The sequence below is a fragment of the Apium graveolens genome, chromosome 4, assembly GCF_009905375.1.
Source record: "Apium graveolens cultivar Ventura chromosome 4, ASM990537v1, whole genome shotgun sequence".
In the NCBI taxonomy this organism is placed as follows: domain Eukaryota; kingdom Viridiplantae; phylum Streptophyta; class Magnoliopsida; order Apiales; family Apiaceae; genus Apium; species Apium graveolens.
Window position 1 is genome coordinate 251,645,061 of NC_133650.1, and position 10,346 is coordinate 251,655,406.

At 34.6% G+C, this 10,346-nt stretch overlaps 1 long non-coding RNA gene across 3 annotated transcripts; it reads right to left on the reverse strand.

The window, feature by feature from the left end:
* Positions 1-919: 919 nt before the first annotated feature.
* LOC141720821 (uncharacterized) lies at positions 920-9,767 on the reverse strand. 3 transcript variants are annotated; one of them, XR_012574570.1, is made up of 6 exons: positions 9,575-9,767; positions 9,414-9,467; positions 8,456-9,012; positions 6,392-7,394; positions 2,069-2,336; positions 920-1,321 (listed from the first exon to the last, which is right to left on the reverse strand). It is a non-coding gene; the product is annotated as an uncharacterized LOC141720821 (long non-coding RNA). The 3 variants fall into 3 exon arrangements; XR_012574571.1 differs by lacking the exons at positions 920-1,321; positions 2,069-2,336; positions 6,392-7,394 and adding an exon at positions 7,401-8,174 and having other exon boundaries at positions 9,575-9,760; XR_012574572.1 differs by lacking the exons at positions 920-1,321; positions 2,069-2,336; positions 6,392-7,394 and having other exon boundaries at positions 7,401-8,625; positions 8,729-9,012; positions 9,575-9,757.
* Between the last annotated feature and the right edge of the window lie 579 nt (positions 9,768-10,346).

A 10,346-nucleotide genomic window follows, 5' to 3' on the forward strand; every position in this document is an offset into this window, starting at 1 on the left:
GATTTTCTAAGGTTGAATATTAAAATTTGGTGGGCCAGTTTAATAAACCTGTCCAAAAAGGAAAGGTAGGGGAGTATAAAACTCAATTCAATGAGCTAAGAAGCTATGTAATGGTTCAAAAAGGATACTACAGGGAATCTTATTACATAGATACATTCATCAATAGATTAAAAAAGGAGCTAACATAACAGTTATATAAAAACAGACCAAACACTTTGTAGGAGGCAAGAAACATGGTTATAGGGAATGAACATCTACTAAATATACTTAAGAAAAGGTATATAACTGGTATCAAACAACCGGTTGTGTATACTGGGTTCAAACCAGGGTATACCCCAATGAAGTGATATAGCCTAGGAGAAGGCAGTGATGAAAGAGAGAAAGTGATTGCAACAGACTCTAGAAAGCCGACTATTGATGAGTTAAATGAAAAATGGAGGAAGGGGCTTTATTTCCATTATAATGAGAAGTTTGTACCTGGTCATAAATGCAGAAAAAAGAAACTTTATACTGGAGGATGCACAAGAAATAGTATGTGAAGATAAGGAAGAATCAACAGAAAAACTGGCAATAATATGGGAAGAAAGTGTATTAACAAAAGCTGCAACAGAAGAAACTGATGCCATCATTTCTCTGAATGCTATCATAAGAGCTCAAGGTAATCACACTCTCAAATTTCTTGGTCAAATAAAAAATATAAATGTAAGTATCCTAGTAGACGCAGCCTCAACATCATGGTTGTTAAGTCGACAAGTCGACAAGTCGAGCCCGAGTACCGTGGAATTGACTAGTCGACAAGTCGCCCGACTAGTCGTAAAAAGTCGTAAATAGTCGACAATATCCTATTATAGGTAATTATAATATATAATATAAGTAAACAAACTTCAAAATAATAGTTCAAGTAAAAACTAATAGATAATAAGTTCAAATACCCAAAGTCAAACATCTCTAATCAAATAAAAACATAACAAAAGAGTCAAATCAACTAAACAAACACAATCATGCATCATAACTTCCTGCTTCTTCCTGCTTCTCTTCTTCTTACTTTCAATGTAATCACTCATTTCTTTGGAAATCTCTTTGGTTGTTTTAGGACATTTAACTATATCCGGGTGGCCACCAATCAAGTGTTGTTTATATCGATTAATCCCCCCATTATTTGAATTCCCACAAAGAATACATTTTACAACATCTTTATTGGTCTCCGGAAAAGGATAATATGCATACTTCCATCCCGGATCATTTGATCTTGCTTTTCTTTTCGGGTCTTTAGCCAACTCTCTCCGGCTATTTTCAGTTTCTATCTCCATCAGTTTATTTTCTGCATAAAATAATTTATTGAACTTAGTGGCAGTTGCAGGTACATATGCAAATGGAAAATGGAGGTCTGAGCAACAGTGAACAACAACTGAATTATACGGAATTATACAGTGAGCAAATGGATGTTCACCAAGGAAAAATGTTACTATAAATTTGATTTACTGTAAATTCTGTAATGTTACAGTGAGCAACTGAATAATGATACTGTAATGCATAATTGTTTATAAAATCAAAATGCATAATTTCATTCCAAAAATTTGATATATGATTGTAATTAATAAAAATAAAATCAGCACAAAAACTGAACATTTTAAAGTGATGCAGAAAAATATTACTTAATATTTGAAAAGTAAAATCAAATAAAAGAAATTTTAAAAGTGATTCAGAAAATATTACTTGATATTTAAAAAGTAAACTCAAATAAAAGAAACAAAAAAAAACATAAAAATTGAAGGTATTTTTTTTCAGTTTATAGTTTTTTGAAAAAAAGACAAAAAAATTAGGTGAAAAATCAATAAAAAAATAAGTTTTAAAAAAGCTTGTTTTTTATAAAACTTGTTTTTTTTGGAAACATAAAGCGGCTGCGTATATACGTACGTGTATATATACGAATAAACAGATGAGGAAAAAAAGAAAAGGAGAAGAAGAAACATATGGAAGAAGAAAGGAGATGAGGAGAAAGAAAGAAGAAAGAGATGGAAGAAGAAAGAAGATGAAGGAGAAAGAAAGAAGATGAAGATGGACTTACCGGAAATCGGAGATCGGAGAAGTTTCGCCGGAGTAGTGCCGTCGCTGGTCGGAGATGGGAGGAGGCTGTTCTTCTTTTTCTTTATCGCCGCTGTTCTTTTTTTTCTTTTTTTTCTTGCTTTTGTGGATCTAAAAACGGGTAAGTTTTACACAAATAACCTAATTTTTAGTTAACGGGTCGGATACCGGGTCGGACTCGGGTCGGGTACCGGGTCGGGTCGGGTAAAACCCATGGACGCCAGAAACTATAAGTCGGGCTTCGACTTATTCTCCTGTGTTACGACCGGCATTTTATGTAATATTATTTGTGAATAATATTAAGTTAAATAAAAATATATTCAATGCTTGTACGTTTGTGTGAGTGAAAATTTCTGCATTATAAATTTGCTTTGGGTAGTATATGATTTTTCAAAGCAAGAATTTATTTAATTTCTTTATTTTTGATTTATAAGGAATATTCTAAGCTTTGGAAAAATTTTCTTTTAAAAGACATTTTGTATACAAATTGTGAAAATGATTTTATAAAGTCTCTAAAAATACAAGTTAATTTATGGTAGAAATTTTATAATTTTTGAACTTGTATTTTATTTTATAAAAATAAATCATTATAAATTTTAGTTGTCATAATTATTAAATTACATGAATAACCTTGCATGCAAACTCTCTTCTATTTAACCAAAGGGCAAAGAAGACATTCTCCACCCCACTAACTCACATTTTGCTAGCCAAATTACCTCCTTGACCTTGCATGCAAATTTGCCTAACTTTAGCTAGAGGGTTACTCTTGTCATTTCCTAAATCCACTCACATTTAGCCTAGTCAAAGACATAAAAACAAAACTAAAGTGATGATCACTCCATTTTCACTCCACCCTTCCCTTTTCTCCTCCCTCCCTCTCGGCTCAACCCTCCCTCTCGGCCATCCCATAGCCGAGGCCCTCCATCCCCTTCATTTCTTCATTCTTTCACCCAAACAATCATCTTATATTCAAGTAATTTTACTCCCTATATGTTATTCTTATATATTTCAAAAGTTTAGAGTGAAAAACCTATGTTTTGACCTTGCATGGTGATGTTTTTGTTAAACTCAAAGTGAACCTCCTTGATTCTTGTGAATCTAAGGCTTTCACCATGAGTTATAGTATCATAGGGTCAAGAATGGCTAGACATAAGAGTGTTACACTTATGCGAATGCTGTTTTTACCCTAATCCATTCGGCCATGACTTGATAGGAGCCGAATGGATGGTGTTTTGTTGCCTTGTTAACATTTTTGTGTATTTTGTGATGATAACATGAATGTTGTAGCAAAATCTTGATAAAATCCTTTTGCATGCTAGTTGATCATTTAGTTGTAATCCATGTTAGGCTTGCATGTTGAATTATGATAAAAATTTATTTGGAAATCATGTTGATTTGGCTTGAAAGATCCGAAAACATGCATGCATGCAAATCACTTTTGATTTTTTTGGAAGTTTTGATCATTTAGATTCATGGTTGTTAGTGAGCCTTAATTTCAGTAGGAATAATGTATTAATATTGATTTATACTTCTTATTGCATGGTAATAATTCGTGGTTATCTTTTATAAAAAAAAAATATATATATATATCTTGTTGCTTCAAGAGCATAAAGGTTTGTGATTTGTAAAGAGTAGTCTCTTTTATTTTGCCATAGTTGCACCATAGGTAAGGATGATCTCACCAAGGGTATTTTGAGAAAAAGGGAGTTAGTTCAGTAGAATACCAAGTATAAGTCTTGGTTTAAGTATTTAGTTGTTGATAATTGGGTTTGTCAAGTCAAAACCTTGGAAAATGAGAGTTATAGTTTCTGCAGAAAAATCAGTTTAGTACCCTGAGGTTTAGAGTGAGTTTTGACCATGTCATTGATGTGCACTTTGAGGCCCAAGCCACCAGAAGTTAGTATAGGGAGTATATAATAGGTTTTAGGAGTTGGTTGGAGGTTTGCATGTCATTTGGTTAGGTGCACAAGTAGAATAACAAAATCTGTCCAGCAGGGGACAGTTTTGTTGCAACTTAGAAATAGGGAGATTTGGCCATGTCATGGGTAGGCCCTCATTAGGCCCAATTGGGCCTTAGTTAGAGGGTATGTCAGAGAAGTTTTTCCAACCATAGTTCATAGGATATGAGCTAGAACCATGTGTCACAAGTTAATTCAAGTCAGGGCATTTTCTGCCCAGAAAAACAGGGGTACCTTGGACTTTTAGCTTAGGCCCAAGAAGGCCCAAGCCAGGCCTTTGAGCCACATCAAGCTTGTGAGATGCCCTTAGGTCAGGAGAGTCTTGTGTAAAAATTTTGAAGAAAAACTTGTAGTTTAAGAGTGTCTAATGCACTCAAGAAACCTTAGTTACCATTCTGAAATTTGCACCAGTGAGCACTTTCACTTATCACATAGTTTTAGGACACTTAGAAGTGAGTATTAGGTCGACCACCATAGTTGTAAGATAGTATAAGGTCAGTAGAACAAAAGGCACAAGTGAGGGTCAATAGGTTTTGGATAATTTAGGAAAGGCACATTGAGTTAGGAAGCCCAAATTCGAAGACTTCGTTTAGTTAGCGACCAAGTAACTTAAGTGGTGAGTCGAGATCATCCAAGCCTAGTGTGGCATTATGGTGTATATGATGTTATTTGGTATTAATATACGATATGTGATTATGTGGCTACGTGTGTACATTTGAAAATATAAATGGTGGATATGAATTAAGTGTGTATAGGCCTAAGTGCCATCCATGTTTAATTTCGGGTTGTAAATAGGTTAAGATGGAAAGAATATATTATAATGAGGATTATTATTATTTATGTAGGATCTCGAGACGAGGGAAAACTTGCCATAAAAGTCGAGTGAAGCTCCAGTTGTTGCTCCTACCAGTCAGACCAGACCAGTCTATCTCAAGGCAAGTGATTCAACTTGACCTTCGCATTTACTGTAAACAGTTCATATATATATCGATGCAATTATCCTGAGTCATTTTGATATATTTAAATCAAGAGTATCTTTTGTTTATCTTTGAGTTACATAGAGATGCCATGAACCCTCGAGTACGTATTGCAAGTAGTTCAAAAGTCTTTCATGATAGTTTAATGCCATGATAAAATAGAGATGTGTTATAATACCTTATTGATCCTTTTGATTATCATGCTATTGATCCCTGAGAAATCTTGATGTTGCACCCTGATGCTTTGATTCAACTCTTGAAATAACCTCGATAGAAACTTTATCTTGATACCTAAAAGCCAATCTTTTCTTAAATTCATTCATGATTGTTTGATAACCCTATCCTTACCCTAAAGCTTGATACCCTGTTATATCTTGAGCTGATGATCACTTCCTTTATATTTTAGCACCTCTATCCTATTGGAACCAGTGATGCTTATCTTCTTGATGTTCTAATACCTATACCTTGTCTACAACCATTGCTTTAAGCCTAGTTTGGCATTACTCTTTCATATTATCCAATAGCCTTGCTTAATTTCTTTGTCAAAATTCTTGTTTATGGAAATCTCTCGATTACCCTAATATAGTAAAGTCTAGTGGATCATGGCCCTGAGATTTAGTGTCATATTTCCAGTGTTTCAAGTTGATCTATAATCCCCTGATAAAAAAAAATGATTTCAGTCAAAAGAGATTTTGTCATAAATCGGCATCAGTTTTCAAAATGAATAAAAGGTGGATTTTTCAGTCCCAAAGGGGGACAAATGTTTTCTTGAATGGTGGATCTGGACTGAGACGCGAGTCCTTTCCACACTTATATTAGGCTTAAAAGTTGCCTAGGGATTCCCAATAATGTTTTAGAACCCAGCGAGGTTCGGGATTACTTCGCGGCTGATCACCGGCTGTAATCCGTAGCGTCATAAAATGATTTTGATTAAGAATGGTTTTAAAATTTGTTTTGATGCAAGCAAAATGATGCCAACTCACATAAGTTTTATCTCTCGATTATCATTGATTATGTCATTCCATTGTCATTCCTAAAGGTATATCTCGATTTATGCTTTGCGTTGTATTGTTAGCACTTGTTGAGCTTTTGGCTCACTTCTTGCTTTACCCTGATATTACAGCTAGCAGCCATGGTTAGATTCAAGCAGACTGCCCGTAAGACCTGTGATGCTGATGCTTATGTTCGAGCTCAGGTAGAATAAGTAATTATAGTTGTGTGAGGACTCGGTATTTGTAATCAGATGTAATAGTTGGTAGTGTTGAGCTGTTCCAAACCCTAAACTGTAAGATCTTGGATTTTGGTTGTGTAATACTCATTAAAATGATGTAATAGCTATAATTATTTTGCTATTTAAGTTGGGGGTGTGACATCCTGTGTCGACTGGGCGACTAGTCGCCGACTAGTCGTCGACGTGACAACAGTGCTCAACATACAATTTTTTATCTCAAGAAATTGGTGAGAAAGTTGGGCTTGGTAACTAGTCCATGTTCTTGTAATATCACTGTAACAAATGGTGAAGGCTTACAATGCAGGGATACTATAAACTCTGTATGTTGGAGTATAAATGGGAAATAATTCAAAATATGATGCATGTTTTACCAACGGGTAGTTATGATATAATCCTAGGAGTTAAATGTATGAATCAGTAATTCCAGTCACATTTGACTTTTCTATGAAAAGTATTACCATTAATTGGAACTCTGAAAGGGTGGAGATATCTCAAGACACTAGGCTACATGTGATTAAGGTTGTCCTTACTATGGGAGAAAGATACAAAAAGGGAGCTAAAGAATTATATTTTCAGGTACAAGTGGTTAATCTTGAAGATGAAAAGGAGAAGATTCAAAGAACAACACCTGATAATCAGTCACTTCTTGAGAAGTTTACTGATGTTTTTGTTAGTCTAGCGGGATTACCATCCATAAGAAATATGATCATGATATTTCCATCAAATTAGGAGCTCAACCTATCAACTCAAACCCTTACAGATGTCCTTAATTCCAGAAAGAAGAGATATAAAAAATTAAAAGAGAAATGCTCCAAAGTGGAATAATAAAAAATAGTTCATCTCCATATGGATCTCTTGTTTTGTTAGTCAAGAAAAATGATTGTATTTGGAGAATGGTAGTTGACTATAGAGCTTTAATATATTACCATCAAGAGCAAATATCCAATACCTGTAATTGAAGAACTGTTGGCAGAATTTCAAGGCAGTGTTGTTCTCATTAAGTTATACTTAAGCAGTGGTTACCACCAAATCAGAGTGAAGGAACAGGATATCTTTAAAACTGTATTGAAGAATCACCAAGGACATTATGAATTCCCAGTAATACCCTTTGAACTCATAAATATACCAACATCATTTCAAGGCCTGATGAATAAAGTTTTAAAAGATTAGATAAGAAGATTTGTGCTTGTATTTTTTTGATAATATCTTAATATACATCAGGAATAAGGATGAGCACATTCAACACCTAAACACAGTTCTAGAAGTTCTCAGAGCCAATAGCTTGTATTTTAAGAAAAACAAATATGAATTTGGGGCTAATCAAGTGGAGTATCTAGGATATGTGATATCTCAGGATGAAGTTGCAGTAGATTACTCAATAATTAAGGCAATGGTGGAGTGGCCAACACAAGTGAATGTTAAGGGCATGATGGGATTCTTACGGTTAACATGGTATTATAGGAGATTTATTAAGGGTTATGGAGTGATCAACAAACCACTAACTCAGCTACTGAAGAAGGGGGCTTTCAGCTGGAACAAAGACTCTAAAGTAGCTTTTTAGCAGTTAAAGGAGTTAATGACACACATACAGACCAGTACTAGCTCTTCCTAACTTTGGGAAGTCCTTTATAATTGAGACTGATGCTTTCAAAAATGGCATAAGGATTATAATGATGCAAGACATCAGGCCTATTACATATTTAAGTAATGCACTAGGATCCAAGCACATGGGCTTTTGAACTTATGAAAAAAATTATTATTTATTATTACAGTAGTACAAAAGTGGAGGGCATACTTGTTAGGGCATCATGTCATTATAAGGACTGACCATAAGCCCATTAAGAATATTATGGAGCAGAAATTAACTATAAGCTTGCAACTGAAATGGGTGTCTAAGCTTCCGGGATATGATTATTTGATAATCTACAAGAAAGGTAAGGATAACCCAATTGAAGATGCACTTTCCAGAGTTTATGAATGTGATGATGAGATTAATGCTATCACTATTTCCAAACCTCAGTGAAATAAAGAATTACAAGAAAGTTATAAGGATGATGAAATAACACTTGAAATGTTTAATATAATTAGTGTTCAAGGAGGAAGTGTTGATGATTTCATGGTGGTAAATGATAAACTTAAATGGAAAGGCAAATACTATATTCGAGCTGGTAAAAACTTAAGAAACACCATATGTAAAAACATACATGGTAGCTAGGTGAACACTCTGGAATTGCTGCTTCCATCAAAAGGGCTGACTCATTTTTTTATTGGCCTAATATGAAAAATGATATTACAAAGGTGGTGAAAGAATGTGAAATTTTTCAAAGGAACAAGAGTGAAAATGTTCCAAGCCCGGGGTTGTTACAGTCCATGCCTGTTCCAGAAAATGTTTGGGAAACCATATCAGTGGACTTTATTGAAGGCCTCCCTAAGTCTAAAGGAAATGATACCATTTTGGTGGTGGTAGATAGACTCACAAAATATTATCATCTGATCACCATAACTCATTCCTTCGCAGCACAAAAGGTAGAACATGAGATTCTTAACAAAGTGGTGAAGTTACATGGGGTACCTCAAGCTATAATCTTTAAAAAATAGTCCAATCTTCATAAGTAAATTATGGAAAGAACTGTTCTCTACCATGGGTACTGCCATCAAGCTAAGCACTGTTTATCACCCTAAAAATGATGGCCGAACTGAGAAGGTGAATCGGTGTATAGAGATGTGCCTCATATGTATTTCTGCCTGTTTGGACACAAACCTGTAGAATGGTCAAAATGGATTCTCTTAGCAGAATGGTGGTATAACAGTTCATTTCACACTTCTGCAGGAATGACTCCTTATCGAGCACTGTACAACCAAATCCATCCCTTTGTGAATTTTTAAACTTCTAAATGTAGTGATCCTATAGTCAATCAATTAGTTAAGATTAAAATGGATACTATAAAGCTGCTTAAGAAAAATCTATGTAAAGCACAAGAGAGGATGGAATTCTATGCTGACGAAAAGAGAAGTGATAAGGAATTTGAGGTAGAAAATGAAGTGTATCTGAAACTTTAACCCTATAGATAAATGTCTATGAACAAGATGAAGAATCATAAGCTGTCAGCAAGGTACTATGGCCCATACCAGGTCACTAGACACATTAGTAAAGTTACATACCAGATCAGTTTGCCTGCAGCATCAAGAATTCACAATGTCTTCCATGTCTCACAACTGAAAAGAAAGATTCAAGATAAAAACATATGACGCGGGTGGAGTTACCAGGAGTTAATGAAGAACAAGAATTAAAGCCAGAGCCAGTTGTAATTCTAGAAAAATACCGATCAAGAAAGGAAATTCTCTAGTGGTAATGGTGTATACTCAGTGGGAGCATGGAAATGAGCAAGAGGCAACTTGGATGGCGTGGAGTAAATTATAGAGGAGGTTTCCAAATTTCAATCCTCAGGGACAAGGATTGTTTCAACGAGCATCAATTGTCATGAATTGGGAAGGAAGGCTCTATTTTCTTGTTAGATATATTTGAGATGTCATGTCTAATATGTTTCATGTTAAGTTTTCAGATCTTAACAAACAGGAAATATCAGTACTTACTGGAATCAGTACTTACTGGAAGTCAGAACTTAAGGATATCAGGACTTAGATTATCAGAAGAAAAATATTAGAAGATGGATATCAGAACTTAAGTACTGGAGGACTAACGGTTAAGGAAGGAAGCTGATTTACAGGAAAAAAGATCGAGACTAATACAAAAAGAAGATATGCATGGAAAGAGTTAGAGGACTGAAATAATTGTATAAGATATCTGATTGATATATTTTAGGAGACAGAATTATATTCCATATCAATTAGAAGTTATCTTGTAACGATGTACTATATAAACACATAAATAGGTTTACACTATATGTGTTATCATTATCGAGAAGATCATACATTGTAACCTAGCAGCTCTCGTGATATTTGTTCATCACTAAGAGAGAATAGTTCCATTGTAACAGAGTTTATTATATCGAATATATTTGTTTACGATTACTTGTGTTCGAAATCGATTTAATTGTATTCTACACTATATTCAACCCCCTTCTACAGTGTTGT